The 21798-nt window shown below is 38.8% G+C and overlaps 1 protein-coding gene across 2 annotated transcripts in view; it reads right to left on the reverse strand.

Moving 5' to 3' along the window:
- The window catches only part of LOC126269086 (uncharacterized), a 237165-nt gene that overhangs the window by 161540 nt on the left and 53827 nt on the right, over positions 1–21798 (reverse strand). The window lies entirely within an intron of this gene.

Here is a 21798-nt window from a genome sequence, read left to right on the forward strand (position 1 = left end):
AAGACTAAAACTTTATAAAATATTGAGAAGCAATTTCAACAGCAGTCCAACACGCGTGACGCCGCACCAAGATTTCTTAAACTGCTTTTATCTTTGATGGAAGCACCACTCTATGAAACGTGAGGAAAAGAGTGTGTGTGAGCACTAAGGAGGCATATACGAGTACCTTTGTCGTCACCCGATGGACTGCAATGACGCCCTGATCAGAGAGGTACGTTTGGATTTCTGCCTCAGTTAGACTAACGGACACCTAGTGTAAATAACACTACGGGAAGAATACAGTGTTCGATGGGCCTCGACACAAACAGGACAGCTGTGGAGGACCAAAGCTCCAAGTAGTTGTCGTGCTTCAGAATCAAAATGAGTCACCAAAAGCAAAATGTCATTGCATAAATGAGAGCAGGATTTCACAGGGCCAGCAACTGCATCAACACCTATCTGAATAATAAACAGATTTACACAGCAAATGACTAACCATCTTCAGTACATGAAACAAACAGGTGGTGCAGCTCGGAGGATCTTTGAATCATTAGCTTCATTCTGTTTACGTTTAGTAGATAGTGACTGTGAAGATGATGATTGTCTCACTGTGAGAAAATCTACCATGATTGCCAGCGACTCCAATGGTGTGATGATGTGCTCGTTTCCACGGAGCAGAGGGGGAGGGGGGACTTTAGAAGGAGGCACATTCGTCTTAGGTGATTGTTCACACCTCAGGTCACACCTCTTGAACACTGACAGAGGGACCAATTGACATTTCGGGAAGTTCAGGCAACCACCCATCTCTGGGCCTAGCCTGTACCAGGAGGTATGTGCGAATCCTACCTGTCAACCTGGGGCTGGGAATTACACGTTACCCAGTCACCTGTAACACGTCTGACGTGTGGGCTGACCTTCGGGAGTGTAGAGAGGAAGAAGAATAAGAGGAACCTCAAATGCCAAAGTAGAGGAAGGATAGTAGAAGGGGGGGGGGGGGGGGGGACAAAGAACACTGGAGGGACAGTTCTGTTATCAGCTACTGAAAATGCAGAGCACTTTTCCAAATACGTTCCAGACATGTTCCCCAATGGAGGGGGAAAAAGAATAGTGAGAGGATAGACAAGCACCACAGAAGAGAAATGATGCTGCAAAGGCTCTGGCCCTGTGGTAGTCAAGCATAGAGCTGTGTACCCCCTGCATTAATGATGCGAGCTGCAAGCTACTGCATTGCCAGGTCCACCTGACCATGGTGCCAGTTTGTTGAGAGCTATAGCCACTGACCAGCAGCCCACCTCCAGCACCAGTCCAGGGCAAGCACATTTTGTGTGGACCTTTTCCCACATTACCCTTCACATCCCTTAAACTTTAAATCTATACAAAAAAAATCTATTCTTACCAGCTTCATATCCCCTATGTGATCCATTGGACATAATTTAGAGGTAGCTCTCACCAGCCTGGCACTGCAATTGGCAACCATACACCAATCTCCTCTTCCCACAAATAACAATTAGGTGGCAATGGCATCATTTTCACATCAGCGAGGGACTTTATTTAATCACAGTTCAGCCAATTTGCATGAGATATTTAAAAATTATATACATTAAACTACACCATGAATCAACGCATCAGTGAAAACCAAATCAGTATTTCATTCCTCTGATCAGCCCAAACATACAGAGAGAAGCTGTGGTGGAGGACTTCAACTAGACAGAACATGAATTAAGAACATTCTTGATGTATGTGTAAATAGATTTCACAAAAATATTTTGAAATCCAAACAGTGACTGTGCCAGTATGTTATTTGTAGTCAGGTCATTAAAAAGCTACTTCTGCATTATATATTCTGAAAAAATATTACATATATTCTGAAATTTTAGAGAATGTTGGCATAAGCAAAGTTGGACAGAATTTGATGCTATTTCTTTAACTCTTTTCTTATGCAAATGCTTAATGCCAGCATATTTCCGTCGTTCAATGTTTGAATGTTGAATGGCTGTTATACATGTAATGTAATATATTATAAAAGTCAGAAAACATACTAATTGATTAACTTTGTTGGTTTTTCTATAACAGCTTGATATTTAGTTTTAAAGATTTTATTGTGGACATTATTCATGCTGGTGTACTGTGGGCCATATTCATTGCAGAAGTTTTCAGTTGTGAACTTGGCTGTACCTTTTATTAGTGTGCTTGTGTCATTAGCAAACTTTATGAAGTTTTTGATTACACCTTTAAAGTTATCTGAAGGTAATTTATGTAGATTAGAACAGGATCAGACCTAATACCAAAAATTTGTGCGATAACTTATTTTGGCATCACCCAATCAAAATTTAGTTTTATTTCTGTAGCACACTTAGTCAAAGTGATACCCTGTTTTGGTGAAAGTAAGAACCCGTCAGTGCAATAGAGATGCTAACATTGTCAAAATATTTTAGTTTACATTTACATACATATTCTGTAAGCCAATTTACAATGACTGACAGCACAATTACGCACAGCCTTTCCTGAATTCTGATTTAGCTAAACTTACCCAACAAGGTTTTCCAAAAAAATCCGAGAAAGTCATGTACTCAAAAGTAGCTGCACTCTTAGGTGGTAACAATTTACTTAACATATCTTATTTCGGATTCCAGACAGGTCACTTGACTGAGAATGGTATTTATACATTCACTTACCAAATAGTACATGTCTCAAATAATAATATATCACCAGTTGGTATTTTTTTCTGATTGCTTCAAAGCTATCGATTGTTCAGATTATGATAATCTTCTAGAAAAACTCAAGTTTTATGGAACTGATGGTTTTACAAGCTGGTTTGAATCATACTTGGCAAACAGAGTGCAAACGGTTGTGCTGAATAACTCAGGCAATGTTGGAAAGGTAGAAAATTTTGGTGAGTGGTGTAAAATCACAAAGGGACTCCCACAGGTTTAAATTCCTGGTCTATCCCTATTCCTTATAAATGAGAATGACCTTCAACTTAACATTCGACAAGCAAAATTGGTACTTTTTGCACATCATCCTAGTGTTAGAATAAATCCCATTATCAAGAAAGCAACACAAGAGTTACTAAATGATATTTTTCAAAGAGTAATTAAGTGGTTCTCTGAAAATGGATTCTCCCCAAATTTTGAGGGGGGAACACACACACACACACTATGTTCAGTTCTGTACAACAGTTGCACCAACAACTGATGTAGCACATGAGCAACAGCCAGTAAGTAGCATAGAATACTCCAAATTTTTGAGTATACATATTGATGGAAACTTGAACTGGAATAAGCATATTACAGAGCTTCTCAAACTTTTCCTCTTCGTATAACTGCTGATCTTGGAAACAAGTATATCAAGCTCCTAAAACATTTTGCATATTTCCACTCAATGATCTTGTACAGAATAATATTCTGGGTAATTCATCACACGGAAAGAAAGTATTGATTGCACAAAAATGAGCAGCAAGAATAATATGTGGTGTTCACCCACTGACAACATGCACGATAGCTGTGTTTTAACTGCACTGTCAAAACACACATTTTCACGAATGAAATTTGTAAATAATCCATCATATTTTGAGAAAAACAGTGATATACATACCTACAACACTAGAGGGAAAAATGACCTGCTAAAGCTGTCAGTGGCTCAGAGAGCACTTCAATATGCAACAATAAAAAATTTTATCATTGCCCCAAGAACAAAACATGTCTGACACCTAGCCAGGGTGGGAAACACAACATGTCTGACATGTAGCCAGGGTAAAAAACTCTTTGTTATTAAGTTCGTTAATGTTAATACTAATCGTGAAAACTGACTCATTCTACATCATTTTGATAAAGAATCACTCAAATGATCTATGGAATATCTAACTAACTAAACTAGCTAACTAACTGCAAGAACAATGTCAAATTTCTTTTACATATCCCCTTGAAGTCCCTCAGCATCTCTCATACTTTTGCAACTTGCAGTCAAAGCATCAATTTCTAAATTTGTTCTGCTGTCATGGTTACTTGATAAAGACTGCTAAAACTTGGAACACTACTCTAAAATAGATCGCTCTGGTGTCTTGTATATGATTTCCAGCTGCAATGCAGTTCCAAAACACTGCCAACAAATCTAAGACTTCAATTTGCCTTCCCAACTACTTATTTTATGTACTCATCCACATTTAATTTTGCATCTTATTGTTACTTCTACATACAGAATGATTCTAAGGTGGTTACCTACAAGTAATATCAAATAATGCATGAGACTGACTGACTTTAAATTATTTATTCTCAGTTATGAAACTTACAGAACATCAAGTTCATTTGTACAAATGTTCCTTGTAGCTTTCTATTGACACGTCAGATATCCCACCAGGTACCTGCCACGTGTCCTACTATCCATGGACAACCTTGACCTTTCTCTGTGCCATACAACCTGTTTCCACGAAACGATCACACCATGCTTTTATAGCCTTTGCCTAAGGTGGAGATTTGTTATACTCCATTCTTTTTACAATAGCTGGTGATGGTATTTTGAGGTACCACAAGTGACACTTGGCACATTCCGTACCACTGTACGGCTCCACTGTTACTGCGGCCACACACTGTATCTGCATAACAAGAGAATGGAGCAAAGTCTGGAGGTGTAGGATTGAAACTTAACATGGCACAAGGTCTGAAGAGCACCCAGAGAATAATAAGACAATGGTTTCAAAATTATTTACTGTTACTTACAAGTAACTAACTTAAACTACCTGCTGGCTTCAGAAGTTTATTATAATTATCTAATCAGATTCAATATTTTTACTGTGGACATTATTTGGAATTCTGTCATGGCCTGGTGTCTTAATTGCTTCGAATAGCCTATAATTTTTTTTTTCTATACCAAGTGTACTTATTTGAGTATCTCTCATTTGAGGCCTGTCCGCCCCAACAGCTGAGTGGTCAGCATGACGGATTGCCGTCCTACAGGCCCGGGTTCGATTCCTGGTTGGGTCGGGGATTTTCTCTGCTCAGGGACTGAGTGTTGTGTTGTCTTCATTATCATTTCATCCCCATCCCCATGTGACATCAAATGTAATAAGGCCTGCACCAGGGCGGATGGACCAGCCCCATAAGGGGCCCCCTGGCCAATGACGCAAAACGCTCATTTCCATTTGAGAGGAGGAGGAGGAGATTAGTGTTTTAACGTCCCGTCGACAACGAGGTCATTAGAGACGGAGCGCAAGCTCGGGTGAGGAAAGGATGGGGAAGGAAATCGGCCGTGCCCTTTCAAAGGAACCATCCTGGCATTTGCCTGAAGCGATTTAGGGAAATCACGGAAAACCTAAATCAGGATGGCCGGAGACGGGATTGAACCGTCGTCCTCCCGAATGCGAGTCCAGTGTGCTAACCACTGCGCCACCTCGCTCAGTATTTCCATTTGAGACTTAATCAGTAGTGTCATAGTATCCTCATGGGTGAACACATTTTCAATTGCATAATTTAATGCTTTGGTTTTGTCCATTATTGTCAGTTTCAAAACAAGACATATCCACAAGAGCTTAAATTGAAGGTTTAGACGCATTCATTGACTTCACATGTAACTAGAACCTACTAAGAGTTTCTGAAAGATCCTTTGTTGGGACATGACTGTAGAAATTATTATAATATAACACAAAATCTCTCTGAAGGATGCAAAATATGCCTCCCCCTCCCTCACTCGTGTGTGTGTGTGTGTGTGTGTGTGTGTGTGTGTGTGTGTGTGTGTGTGTAGGGTGGGGGGAGGCATGCACACTCAATTCTTTATTTTTACAGTAATTCCGAGTGAATACTCTCCTTCCATTCTTATTAACCTTTTTGTTTTCATTATCCCAACTGTTACTGGGAAATTACAGTCACTACCAGTACCACACAACACCACAACTATATGTTGGGTATTTCCATGTTATTCGAGTTTCTGAATTATGTATTGGGTAGAATTTTGACACAATCAAAGCTGTGATCAGAGAATAAACAAATAGTATAGTCAGAACTATATGTCCTGACTGACTGACTCACTTTTGCCCAGCCCAAACCACTGGGGAGAGAAACTTGAAATTTGGGTATGGTATTGGGTGTATACTGTAGGCATCATTTACAAAGGAATTTCCACACCTAAGGGGGTGAAATAAGGGGGTGAGAGAATTTTTTTGAAAAATGTTACTATTTTGAAAAATGTTACTATTAAGAAAACTTTGACACTAGACCTATGAAAATTGGTATTTAGTTCCTTGATCAGAAATAAAGAAATGTGTGTTTCAGCATTTTTGGAAATTCAAACCCTTAAGGGAGAGAAATAAGAGATGAACAGCTAGAATGAAAGTATGGATGAAAATTTTTAAGAAAATACTACACTGTATTAAAGTAAATATTAAAGATAAATGTATGAAAACTGGTATTTCACTTCTCGGTTAGATATGTATAAATGTTTGTTACAGGATGAAAGTTTCTATAGGAATATCATCAGAGGAATATCATCAGAGGAATGTGAAAGGCATAATTAACAAAAACCTTGGTTTCCAACTACCAGATTGCATTTTAATCAAGAGTAGATACAGAGAAGATCGCCCTTCTGTAGTCTTAACTAGTGTGAAAAGCTTAGAAGGTCTTGCAATGTGTGAACAACATAAAAATTCAATTAGAGGAAAACAGAAAGATCTGTGCATACCATACAACCTACACGAGTGAACAGGTGCTAAGTTATTAACACGTATGGTTCTCTCTGTATACAATCCAGTGAGTAAACCCAGAGGAAATTAGCATATTCTGTGAGAAAAATTTGGAGGTTGGATCATAAATATTTTTACATAATGGGAAGGAGAGAATATGTCTTGTTACAGGGGACTTCATTTTCTCAATTTTTATACATTGATGTCTCTATTGCATGATGAAGTCTGTCAGGAAATAAACTAGAGCCATTGTCTGATTACAAAGATATCTCCTGAGTAGTCCTATAATGTCAGCACAAGATTTTACCATTCTACTACAAACTCCCATCGCTCGAAAAATAGCAAATTGTTTAGTAGGTGGTGAGAGATTTTATTCTACATTATTTTCCCTTTCTTAAATCTTCCTCAAATTATTAATAAAGATCTGGTTAAAAACATCACTGTTTTGATATTAATTGACCAAATGTATCTCCATAACCAAACTGACTATTCATTGATGCCTCAAGATGTGTCAACCAATCAAGTTGTACCACAATGCTCATATCTCCCAATTCTATGAAGTACCTCCTCATTGCTTATTTGATTTATTCTCTAATCTCCAGCATCAAATTCCAAAAGCTTTATCCTCTCTCTGTGCATACAGCTTAGCTTCCATGTTACACTTCCATACAAGGCTACATTCCAGACAAATACTCTCAAAAAAGATTTCCTGACACAAATTTGTTTAGTTCATAAGCTGATTTTATTTTTCAGAAACACTTCTCTTGTCACTGATGGCATGCATTTTATATCCTCTACTTCGGCCATCACCACTTCTCTTATGATTCTTCAGTTTCACCCGGCGTATTTCTTACTCGAAGAGTCCACGGGTGTACTGCCTGTCCATAGTGTCCAACGGGCACAATATTTTGGTGGTCAGACATGTTAGCGCACCTGACGATGGCGACATGTCCGATCGCCGAAATATTGTGCCCATTGGACACTATGGACTGGCAGTACACCCGTGGACTGTTCAATCACTTACCTTGCTGCTGAAGTAGCAAAACTTGTCTAATACATTGAGTGTAAGTTTCTAATTAATTCCCTCATCATAGCTAGATTTAATTTGACTACATTCTGTTACCCTAGTTTTGTTATTGTTGATGTCCATTTTATAATATCTTTTCAAGGAACCATCCATTTCATTCAACTGCTCTTCGAAGCCCCATGCATTACAATGTCATTGGCGAACTGCAACGTTTTCATTTCTTCTTGATGAACTTTAATTTCCTTTCCTAATTTTTGCTCGATTTTTTCTGTTTCTTGCTCAATGGAAGCACTGAAAAAACATCTGGGATAGGTTACAACTTTGTCTCATTGTGGTTTTAATTACTGCTTTTCCTTCATATCCTCAGCTCTTGCAATTACAGTCAGGTTTCTCTACAAGTTTTAAATATCTTTCGCTCCCTGTATTTTATCCTTGCTACTTTCAGAATGTCAAATGGTGTATGCCAATCAATACTGTCAAAAGCTTTCTTGAAATCTACGGACCCGTTACAGTCATCTCCAGTGACTGCTAGTTTTATTATTCCCATTTCTTGCTTGTATTGAACTTGAGAGAATGGCAGTTAGACACCTTTGTTGACCTTATACCAGAATATTGCCATTTTGTGGGCTGTTAGGGTCAAAAGGTGGCATGGATGGTAGTGTGTGTTGTGGTATTTGAAACTGAAGTCTATCATTACTTATTCTAATGGTCCGATATAGAAAGTTCATACTGTTATCTACTTGGTGCTCAACTGTGAACAGTTTGCACCTCTTTTCAGCCTGAGTGTATATATAACTAGGGCGTATACGTGGACAAGGAAGAAAAATTCCCCGATTTTCCCCAGATTTCGCGGTTAAAAATACTTTCTCCTGGATGAAAATACACTTTTTCTGTGTACTTTTTATCGGAACTCTAAAACTTATCAATCCTTTCAATGGTTGTGGTTTAATACACTGGCATAGAATTTCCCAGCACTCTAGAAAACGAAACCCAGGGGAAAAAATGATAACAGGTTTTGGAAAGATGTGATGTGCAGCAATATGAACAGGGGTGTAAGTCAGTCGTAGCTCATGTCAAGCGATCTCAGCAGCCGATGATAAGGATATTCAGAGCACAGGACACGTGATGTAGTCAGCCAATAGCAACATAACTGTTAAGTAGTACGAACATACAAATAGAAAAGGTAATGGTTCAAATTAATATACATAGTGTTTCCACAAGAAAAGAAAACCTTTCACGTATAATATTGGTCTCTAAGATTATTAAGCTGCAAGAGAAGCTAAGCTTTCACACATAATGTTGATATTTTCTGCGTGTGTGACATTGTGTTACATCACACGAATGTGCCAGTGAAATTTTAAACGACTACATAAATGTCTGGTCTTCTGGGCTAGAAATTATTCTAAATGGTCATCCTCAAAGAGTTGATTTTTGAATGAGAGTGATTTAAGAAATTCATCGTACATTCGAGCACAGAGTTCATCTTGCATAAAAGGAAATTTACTTTAACAGTAACGCTTTTCAAACAACCATTCAGAATATTTTTCTGCAACCTGTTAGAAATAGGTTTCCTTCGGCAGTTGCCAGAGAGTGCCAGATAACATGTGTCACTGTGCTTATTAAAAGATCTTACATTATGTCACAAAAGAAACAAAAAATTAGAGGATACTCCAAGAGCATGGGAGTTTTGTGAGCCATACTAAAATGCATAATTCGGCTTAAAGGGCACATTCGTATGTCCAAATTCAGACATAAATTTTCTTGGAGTATCAGTACTGTATTACCTCATGTTTGGTTCTTTATTATGGCATAATCCCATACATGCTAGAAGATGAAAAAGTGCACTTGAAATTCAGCGAACAGTTGAAACTAGCCAATATTGTGGAATTGAACACACTGCCTCTGCAGGAAAGATTAATCAAAGTCAAATTTCTTTAACAAATCGACAAGAATAACTTCATTGTACTGCAAGGCGATTAATGCTTGCCTCCCAGTGGGTAGAAATAAAATCTGAAACTAATAACATATTTTAGCCTTGCGTAATCATGTGAATCTATTTTAATTCACTTGATAGCTCCCAGCCACAGAAATCCATTTTGTTTTCATTTGACGTGAGAGCAATAAACGAAGAGGAAACAGAAAAATCACTTAACATAAACACGGGTCACGCGGAGACTACTACCTCCCCACTACAACTCAGACTGCTCTGTGCACCAGGTCTGGATCTACGATATTCCCAAACTGGGGCAATATTAGATAGTGGCACTCCCCCTCCCCGAGCGTTTGAGGTAGTAAGCCAAAAATGCAAAAAATTGACTTTTCAAACATATCTTAATTTTGTAGCGCACATCTTCCTGAAGAGTCTGATACATAAAACATCTATGTTCGAGGGAACGTAAAATGTTATTGCGTCGTACGTGCGCCAAAGTGCAGTGCCACGTCTCTTCACACAGCATTCTTCCATTGCACATCTCTGTATTTCGGTCTGTGGAATTCAAACATGTAATATTTTGTAATGGGTGCCATCAAACTATCTTCAGGCCAGAGGAAATTAAAAATGTCCTGTGGTGCCTCTCCTGCTCCCAGTCAGCCAGTCTGACATCCTGCCCCTCTTTTTTAAAAAAGAAAATAAATAAATAAAAATAAAAAACTCACAATTAATACTGGCTGGGATTATTTGTAACCAGCAGAACAAGATCTCTTGAGAAAATTTGTCGTTTTTACTGCCTATTAGGTAATAACTTGCTGTTTTGTGTGACGTAAAATTAAATATAGCATACATAAAACCAGTAAAGACAAGCAAGACAGTACACATTTCTTCAATCCTTTAGTCCTTGCATTTTTTCCTCTCTTATCTTGCCACTGCTTTATATGGCGTACTTTCCTTTCTGGGAAAGAATATCACCTCACCAAAGTTCGTCAACGTTTTGCTACATGAAAAAACAAAATGTCGTTTTCTAATACTAGAAAAGCTGTTAATACAAACAGTACCCAAGACTGGTGTGGATTCTCGATCTGATTGCGTGTATTTTGTCATTGTCTGAAATGAAATACGCCTGCCTAATATTGCAGCAATTGTTACACACACCAAATAAAAGAGACTGTTTTGGAACAAATTCACAAAGTACCAATATCAAATGCATATTGCGCCTACTACAAGCAAAAAGTTTTATGTTAGGAAACAGTTTCACATTTGAAACTTCCTGGCAGATTAAAACTGTGTGCCGGACCGAGACTCGAACTCGGGACCTTTGCCTTTCGCGGGCAAGTGCTCCACCAACTGAGCTACCGAAGCACGACTCACGTCCGGTACTCACAGCTTTACTACTGCCAGTATCCGTCTCCTACCTTCCAAACTTTACAGAAGCTCTTCTGCGAACCTTGCAGAACTAGCACTCCTGAAAGAAAGGATGCTGCGGTGACACGGCTTAGCCACAGCCTGGGGGATGTTTCCAGAATGAGATTTTCACTCTGCAGCGGAGTGTGCGCTGATATGAAACTTACTGGCAGAATAAAACTGTGTGCCCGACCGAGACTCGAACTCGGGACCTTTGCCTTTCGCGGGAAAGTGCTCCACCAACTGAGCTACCGAAGCACGACTCACGTCCGGTACTCACAGTCGTGGCTAAGCCGTGTCTCCACAGTATCCTTTCTTTCAGGAGTGCTAGTTCTGCAAGGTTCGCAGAAGAGCTTCTGTAAAGTTTGGAAGGTAGGAGACGGATACTGGCAGAAGTAAAGCTGTGAGTACCGGACGTGAGTCGTGCTTCGGTAGCTCAGTTGGTGGAGCACTTGCCCGCGAAAGGCAAAGGTCCCGAGTTCGAGTCTCGGTCCGGCACACAGTTTTAATCTGCCAGGAAGTTTCATATCAGCGCACACTCCGCTGCAGAGTGAAAATCTCATTCCAGTTTCACATTTAATTCATACTCTCTAGCCTCTGAAGCGTGAGGTCGAAAAATGGTAGTACAAAATTTTTATATAAAATTGGAATCTTCACATTCTTCCATAATTTGTGTGAGTCTCCGGTTCTTCTCCTTCCTTGTCTAACAAACAATCTTGTCATCACTAATTCTGTAACTATTCCTGCCAGTGTCAAAACTTTTCTCTTGGTTAACTTCACTAACCCTGCCACAATCACCGGTTCAGTTGTCCCGCATTCATTCTCTGGTTAGGCTTTATTACGTGTTCGTACAACGCATTTTCTGCAGTACTCCCAGAATAGAACTTCAGCGGCTGCTAGTCATGGACCCCTCTCTACATGTCACATCTGAGTATCTGTCTGTCTTTGAGCTGGATGTCTTCCTGTGTTTTTACAGCAGAGTGGTACCTTTGTATATGTAGGGCAATTACAGTCACAATACTGACATTACATAAAAAGGACCTCATGATCATTCACGAGCATCTCTTGCAGTGTTCTGATACACCTGTTTAGAAGTATAAAAACTTTTCTTAAAATGTCTGGTTGTGCAATTCCCATTACTTGTTCATTTTTAATTACAGGTACGATCTATCTACTTTCAAAACGTGGATGTTCTTTGGAAAATGCAAATTTGGGATGAAAGGACAGGCCAATAATTAACCTTTTTCCAAGCAATTTTTTTTTTATTCACTGCATTCTCCCCAACTCTTCATCTATTTTACATGGCAAAGTATGTAAGGCATTACGGGTTATTATGTTATTGTTTTAAAAAATAAAATGCAATATAAGGTCACGTGAAATTTTATTTTATTTTACAATAGTTTTTGAAACTACACTGGTGTTTCTTATGGTTGTTAATATTTTTTCTGTATGGTACTTCTTAAAAAAAAAAAAAATATGGTACTTCTGAAAACAGTTGCCCGAGTGAATTCCAGGCATCCTCTTGCATGTTTTCCAGTACAAATTGTTTCTCTTCTTTCTCCTTGCATTTGCTGCAATCCACGAAACCTTTCTTTCTTTCATCTTTTTTTTGCATTATAAAATGCATCTCAACAACGTGTATTCCAAAACAACAGTGGGTATCAGGAGCTACACAGGTTCTTTCTTCCTATAACCAGTGATCAATCAGGTTTGAGGAGCAAAGAACGCACTTTTATTCACTACCATCGTCATGAGATGAAAGAAACAATTTTCATCTCACTTTGAAAGGCAACTCATATTCAACAAGTTTCAACTTAAAATCATATGGAAAATGCATAACTGTACATGTCAGACTAAATTTCATTTTGTGCAATTCCTGGGCAAGTTGAGGGCTTGCACAAAACTGTCAATAAAAATGTGACTGCCTGAACCACCTGCAGAAACTAGCAATTGCTGTGCCAAATGAAACACTGTTCGACTTGTGAAAGGTAAATCTGGATGAATCAGACTTTCTGTAGTTGTCTTTCATAGTATAGAATATGAGGAAAAAGTGTAACCATTTTCTGAATCACAGAGACAGAAAATGGGTAACTCCTACTTCGTAGGCTTCTTTGGATTGTAGCAGTTTAACTGAATTCTTCCTAATTCTGAATTAGGATTTAAATCCCACGGTGCTCTCATCTATGGCCATATTTCTTATTGGTATGTGAAGTTCTTTGCATTTTCCATAAATATAATCATTAACATTCTCAACTTTGATCCCTCTTGTATGTTGACACCTCTCAGTTGTGACAGGTGGAACTTAATGGAGCATCCAAAATATTTGCCTTTGGGGGGAGGGAAGGCTGTTTCTAACTTTGGGAATTTTAATTAGACTAGCAGAAATCACTTTTCCCGCTTTCTATAATAACACAATATTTCAAAGCAATGAAAATATTGCAAATAAGCAATACTCATTTTCAAAAACAATTTTATTTAATATCAAAAATTGTAGCACAAATGCTATGGCAAACTAATATGCAAGTTTTTTTTTACCTAGATATTAGTTAAACATGAAAACACCAAGATGGAACAAATACCGAAAAACACTGCTTATTTGGAATTACAAAAACAGTATTGGTTTTAACCAATCAGTTTTTCCCATCCCTACTGGGGGTTATAATTCAAGTGCAGCTACTCATGGAGGTCAAGTGTGGGCTGTAATCATTGCATGGAAGTGAAACTTTGTCAATATGCTAATGTGTTAACAAATAACCGATTTACGCTGGAAAAAAATTAGTCCCGATTTTGAGCACCAGTTGCAAATCCGGTGCTTTACAGTATTTGTATGGCAGGATGATGACAACACTGTCATTTGCCAAGTCACAACATGTGTGAAAAGTATGGCTATCCAGAAGAGGGACCGTTCGCAGGAGTATCACTGAAAGGTTTAAGGAGAGGCCCAGTTTCATTAAATGGTTTCAAGATGACACTGAAATTTGAAAACATGGTGAGTTTGGTGTGTCATCTGGAAGAGGAAGGCATACTAACCCAGTGGAAGTTATTGATGAGGTTGCTGTTACTGTAATTAGCCATGCCGTACATCTCATGATCCACAGCAATATTCTGAATTTGATATTTGATTTCTGGCACAAGTCAAAGTTGTGTAATGTGGCCAGAGGATACGATCATATGATTTTTGGTTCATACATCTGCGATTCATATATGTGACCGTATCAATTTCTGGAGTCAGTGCATCTTTATGCAAAGAAAAACTGTTTTATCATCAGAGATGCCAGTCATGGATTGCAGTTTTAAGGAAGCACCGGGCGAGCCTGTGACTTTTGGACTGGACAACAGAGAGCAGAGCAGGCCGTGTAGCAAGAGCTGAGTGCATACTAGATGTCCACTGCAAGTGTGGTAAGTGCTACTATGGCATCATCTGGATGATGGGTCAGCGGTCCAGAGGTTGCTGTTTAGCCAGCAGATGGCAGGAACACATCACATCGGAACTAGTGCCCGGCATTCCTGGTGATTTTGGTGAGCATCAGCAACCAGTTTGGAATTTGAACTGAGTCATTAGTCTTGGCTGGAACAATAATTCATCTGTCTGTGATCGACTCTTCATGTGTAGGTTCATCCTGTAAATGAACTGTTTTCAGTTAACAATTCTTGCGAGAATTTTTTTCTATTTCCTCTAGGACACATCACATTGTATGTTGGGCTTACCATTGACTGCGGTGTCACGAAATTGTACCCTGGCTATGTTCTGCAAATTTCCATTTATGTGCGGCTAATGGGATGCTTTCTATTGTAGACCTTCTGGGGTGTGTAAATCATGTTAAACTATTTGCATGACATTCTACAAAAGTGATGTCAGCTTCAGGACACTTTGTGATTGTGGATTCATGTTCTCAGGTTCCAGTGGTCGAAATTTGCATGAAAGGGAGTCAATTAATTTCTATGATTACACAGCTGTCGATCAATCCCACTGACATTTAACTGTATTATTCCAAATTGGCTCATGTTCAAGAGGCAGGGTGAACATATAAAGTGAGCCACTGATGAAAGGTTGATTGTGTGTGGCTACATTAGTGCATGTTATACTTCAGTGAACTGCAATTAAATTTGTTAATGGTTCTTCTTTAACTACCATAACGTTGGTTTTCTAAGCTGAATTGGTTGAACTGACGTTAAGTCATTCACATGTCAGCATCCCTATGGCCAGTAATGGTGCACATGAACGAGTTTCTGAGCTTAACCTTATTTGATTTGAAAAGGATACCTTGGATGATTTTAAATTTTTAAAGTTACTGGTCATAATGTTTAAATAAAAAGGAAACTTGGGCAATTTACAACTTCAATGAAATACCTTGGATTATTGTAATTTATCTGAAAGGCTATTGGTTCTAATGTTAAAGGGAAAGGAAATTTTGGATAATTTAGAATTTCAGTTAATTACCTTTAAATACTGAATACTCTTACATACTTAAAAAAATGCATGATTTTAATGTTTAAAGGATTATTGGTTTTCATGTTTTAAGAAAAAGAAAGTATGAATTTTCTGCATACCTATATAAATTAGGTAAACCAATAAATGTTCAGCTACTGTGCTCAGCCATTTAGTACACCAGAACCGTTGTGTTCTAGCTTGACCAGCTCCAAAGGTTACCTTTCCCTTTTGAATCCTTAAGAGAAAGTATCACCGGGCAGTATTCTATGGAGTGACAAGGAACACTTAATGCTACAGAATGCGGTGTATGCATAGAACTGGTGAATTTGGGTACAGTTAAACCGTGTGTTCTGCACAAAGAGCCATTGCATTTGCCTTATGTGACCCTGTGGTGTGTATGCACAAGCATCTTTATTCTCAGTCAGTTGTTCTTTAAGCAGAATACATCTTGAAGGCCTGTCAGGTCTGCAATTACATCTGCACGTTATTGTAACCTCCTTGTACAAATGTGAATCCTGCCATGGAAGAGCACAACTGTGTGGAAACCAGTTTCATTCAAGATGGGAAATACCTCAGGTCGCTTGACCAGTGAAAGAACTGTTTAATGCAACCTTCCACAAATGTGTTATCTCCAACAGTTTTCCAGATGCATGGTCAGCTAGATCACCTGATTTGACTCCATGTGACTTTCGACTCTTAGGATATCTAAAAGAATATATTTGGTCTCACCAGATCTGAAGGGCAGTATGGGTGCTGATGACCACGCTGTTTAGTGCCCATATACCTCAAACACAAACACACACACACACACACACACACACACACACACACACTGAAGGGCAGTATATAGTGATATTTTGCTCGAATTCCACCAGGACTGCTTTGAGACACTGTTGATCACGTCATTTTACAGATGCAGCACCTCACTGATGTCTCCTGTGTTCATGCTGAGTAAACTGTGTAAGAGGTGGTTAATAATATGAGGGTGGGAACTTTAATACTGGCAAATATTTATTTACAGCTCATACAAAATAGATACGTGTTTCAATGTTTTACTGACCTTCAAAGTAGTCACTAGCAGTCTGTACAACCTGTTGCCAGCAATGTGGAAGTCTTAGGATATTCTTAGCAGTACCAGCTGTGTTGACAGTTCGAACTGCGTGGTCTACTGCCCGATGAATTTGAAGCATTTCTGAAGCAAATACGCTGAAGTGTTTCCTTTAGATTAGAAATCGAGTTGAACTCACGAGGGCTAAGTCAGGGGAGTGCAGTAGGTGGTATAGCACTTAACAGCCCCATCAGCCAAACAAATCAGTAACAACTTGCATTGCACATGCTTGAGCATTGTCCTGCAAAATGAAGTGTCATCACTTCTGTCACTATGCTGTTCATTTTTGGAACACAACCTACGACCAACTTAGAGACAAAAGTGACTACACTTTCTGCAGGACCTGACCATCATTTTGCAGGACAATGCTCAAGCACGTACAGTGCAATCTGTTACTGATCTGTTTGACTGATGGGATTCCTACGTGCTATACCACCTACTGCACGCCCCTGCCCTCGTGTGTTCAACTCTCTTTATAAACTGATGGAAACACTTCAAGGCATTCGCTTCAGAACTGCTACAAATTCGTCGGGCAATAGACCGCACCGCTCGAACTGTCAACACAACTGGCACTGCTAAGAGTATCCTACGACTTCCACATCACTGGCAAAGGGTTACACACAGTGCTGGTGACTACTTTGAAAGTCAGTAAAACTTTGAAACAGTATCTATTTTGTACGAGCTGTAAATAAATAGTTGCCACTATTAAAGTTCCAACCCTTGTAAATTCAACATTATGCCTATCTCTCTTGTTAGGCCTTTTCTGCCCCCATCCTGTTCCTGTTCCTAATCCACTGCATGTGGAAACATTCCTATAAGTCTTTCTTGCGTTCACAGTGCCAGATTTGCATCTGTGGAACTAATTTTTTTCAGAACAAATTGGTTCCGCATTAGCATATCTACCACGTTTCACTGCCACACTACAATTACTGCCCATACTGCATCTCTGTGAGCGGCTGCTTGATACATAGTAATTTGATATATAGTAATGACATTTGAAGATATTGACTGAAATACAATTGGCTTACATACTCTATTAATGTTTTGACAGACACAGACTACACATTTTCTAAATATATATGGTATACATGTACATACACACTATTACATGGGAACGGTTGTTACAAAAAAATCTCAGAGTACTTGATGAAATTGCTTCTTTTTTTTCACACAATACTCTATAAACAGACAGACAGACTTATGCTACCTTTTAAAAAAATACTGTAATGAGGAAATGTTGTTAGTAAAAAAACTATAAAAGTTGTTGATTGATTGAGTTCAAATTTTTACACAATACTGTAATAGACTTTTGGATGGACATAGGTCACACTTTTCTTTTAAATATGTGGTATATAAATTTATATATAATACATAAAACAGAATAAATTTATATATAATACATAAAACAGAAATGTTGTTAGTAAATTCTTAAAGTTCTTGAACAATTCATTTTCAATTTTTACACAATAGTGTGATAAACTTTTGAACGGATGTAGGCTATATATTTTTAAATATATATGGTACGCAAAGAATATATGTAATATGTAAAGAGGAACTTTGTTAGCAAGTTCCTGACTAATTTAATTCTAATTTTTATATGATGCTCTAATAAACATTCAGACAGATATTAACTGTATATTTTTTAAATGTACGTAATATAAAAATTACATTTAATACATAAAGAGGACACATTGTACGCAAAAATCTAAAAAACTTCTTGATAGTTTTACTTCAAACTGTTCTACAATACTCAGCTAAAATTCACAAACACATAGATTATATATTTTTAAAAAACAATGTACAGATTTTCTGTAAAAAGAGACTGTAAGAATGAAAATGCTGTGCTGTAAAAAAGCGTGGTTTCGTTTTCTTTCTTGCTGTCCATGTTAATGTAGCTATCAAGACATTTAACCAATTAGACAAACTGTTTCTTCCATATACATTCTTTCTCCTTATGTATAAATTGAAATAAAAATTGTGTATACACCAGTGTGCTGCTTTGTCTTCATCATAACAGTCAGTTTTATGGGGAACATTGTATTTACGGCTTATCAAGTTATGACTAGAATACTGCTATGAACTGAATCATTCAAAATTTTGCAATCCTACATACACACGGATTAAAATGAGCAATACTATCATTGAAGCTACCAACCTTACACATCCAACCACTGGAAAGGCTCTCCTGTACCCCTTATGTTAATGATCCCAACCAATTTACCCATTAAGTGACTTCATTTAACAATTGAGGATTTATTTGCAATACCAATAAACATGGCTCCAAGGTCACAGAGAGAGAGTGGAAGAGATGCACAGAGACGAAGGGGGGGGGGGGGGGGGGAGAAATTGGACAGACAGAAGGAGGAGGAGCAGGAGAGGAGAGGAGAGGAGGAGGAGTGAACTGTCAATGACTGACAACAATGAGCACAAAATGCCAGGGGATCACCACTTAAAACTGCGACGGCTGAAACAACAATGCCCAATACGCAATCTAGGTAAAATGATGGCCCTCACGGTGACAGGGCCGAGATGAGGTTGAGCAGGCCACTGGGAGAGGTCTGATTCACCTGAACATGTTCCTGTGAAGAGAAAACCAGGGACCAGGGGTGATGCCAAAGTGACACCACCTGCCGAGAGACAGCAACACCGAGATCATCCAAAGTGATGGAAGAGCTAGCGGACTGAAGTACGAGGACTGCAGTCTTGGCAGTAGTGTCAGCAGCCACATTTCTTTCAGACCAACTTGACCAGGAAGCCACAGAACGTCACAGTGGCTCCCTCAACAGTGAACAAATGGATACTTTCTTGGACCCATTGCACTAAGGGATGGACTGTGTACAGCACACAGAGGCTCTGACGGGCACTGAGAAAATCACAGCGTATGACATATCTAAAAGCCTGTGTCGCCGGATGTACTGGGTGGCCTGATAAGAGGGCAAAGAGCTCTGCTGTAAATATTGAGCAGTGTTCTGAAGCTGATATTGAAAATGATTGATGCCAATAGCACACCCAATACCACAATCAGTCTCAAAGTCATCATTGTACACGAAGGTACCATAGCTAAGTTCTGTGCGGAGGTCAAGACACTTACAGCGATAGATCGAATCCAGAAACGAATGAAGTCCACAATGAACATGGGTCACCGCACAAAGCCAAGGTGGTGTAGGACACCCCCATTGGGAACACATTGGGTAGTGTGAAGTGAAGCTGCTGGTGCAATAGCCAAAAGCAAACTCCGGGAGGTAAAAGAGAAGAGGGACGCACTCCATACTGGGAGCCAATGGAATCATTAAAGAACGTGGCACAGGGTGGGTGGCCAGGCTTGGCAGACAAGCAGCAAAATGAGAAGGGGAGGAGGAGGAGTGGGAGAAGGAGATTTTAACATATATAAAGTTCCTATACGTATTTTGCAGTTGTGAAACATTGCCAGGTTCCTTAGTTTGCAAGTTAACACAAAAACAAGTCTGCTGAAATGCTCCTATTAAACTGTAGTACTCTTAAGATAGGTAAAAAATAATAATAACTGGTACACAACATCTGTTGCAGAAGATGCCCATGCAAGTAATCATATGGGGTTTTGTTTTGAAAGTGTTTAAAAGCATTCATAAATAAGTTGCAAATAAAACAATTGTAAAGCATTCAGAAATAAATTACAAATAAAACAACTGTATCACTTCAAAGAGGAAAAGTTGCCATTTCATAAATTATCAGTGAGTTCAAATCAATGCCTTCATGAATTTTTGACTTCAGGTTCTCTTTACTCTGAAGCCAATGTAACAGACAACTGTAAGGCTTTCTTTTTTAGGCAGGTGCTGATGCTACAGACGCACACAATAGAATGATACAGGGTTGGAGTGTCACATGGTACAGGATGGGGCATCACCGGGCTCACTGTTCATTGCTTCACCAGCTACTTCATTTTGTGCACACTACTATAGCTTTCTGTAAGATTGATTATGTTGCTCTGAGTAAAACCACATTATCGAATTAAGGCAAGTTCATAGAATATGTATGGCTTTCACCAACTTCTGGGCATTTACCCATCACAAATCTCATAAACAATTCCCAAAACCATCTAGAGAAACATCATGACAAAATCTTTGTCACAGGAAATATTAACTTATCAAAGTTTACTCTCCACCAGTAACCCGAGTGGGCGATACTACAAAATATCATTGTGAATCAGCAGCAAGTCTTGGCTTTAAAAAAGTAAAAGACAATGACTTCTTCAATGAAAGTATGAAATTTTAACTCCTATAAAACATAAATGGGAAGCATGTATATTCATTAATTCAGGATCCATCCCCTTTAGTAAATAAGATAAATTTTCAGTAATTGATGTACAAATATCACTGGAATAGGAAACGTTGACGCTAGGCAACAGAAAGAATTGAGAGAGGAGTAAACACTCCCAATCCCCAACATCTACAAAGTTTTTGTGTCTGAATAACAGGGATGTACGAATGCATCTGCCTAGACAGGAAATCAAAAAGCTGAATACAACACAGCACCATTCACTGACAGCCAAGACATTTTGGGACACTTTAACTCTATTGAACTGTAACTCTGCAGCTGCAGAATATTTTCTTCACTAATTTTCTGTAACATCTGCCACAACCTTTCAATGGCTGCACCAGTTGTCACTTACAGATTTCTGCAAAGTTCACCAAAGTGAAACTATACTTAAATGAAGGTGTTTGATCCTTCTCTACCACCACACATAAGTTTGCCATCCAATGTGATGCTCAATACAATATTGGATAATGACAGGTACACTTGAGCTTGGTATTAGTCGGAACAGCATGTGTTCCTATACATTGAAGTGTTTAGAGCAGCCAGTATCTCAGTCAACAGATGACACTTTAATGGGGTCAGTCAGGGCTGGGAAGTGTTAGCATTTCTCCTCACGATTGGGAAACAATTTATGATGGAGATCCATCATTTTCGTGGTTGTGTCTCTATATGTCCAACTAGGATTTTCATCATGTACGTTCACTTGAATTTTGAATATTTCTGTGGAGGAAACTGGGCTTCTGTTACTTCATTGTTACTCGACAGATCTGGTGCGAGTAGTTTCAGTGCAGATGTGACAAGATTTCTAATAAGCTGGTAAATGGAGCAAGAGCCCAGTACGATGACACCTGGCTGCGTGTGGAAGGCAGGTAACACTCGCAAACAATGGGAATGATGTCGGGTAAAAACCAGTATACATCAGTATTCTGGAGGCAGGGAACGGCTTCCATTC

This window comes from Schistocerca gregaria, chromosome 1, assembly GCF_023897955.1.
Source record: "Schistocerca gregaria isolate iqSchGreg1 chromosome 1, iqSchGreg1.2, whole genome shotgun sequence".
NCBI lineage: Eukaryota > Metazoa > Arthropoda > Insecta > Orthoptera > Acrididae > Schistocerca > Schistocerca gregaria.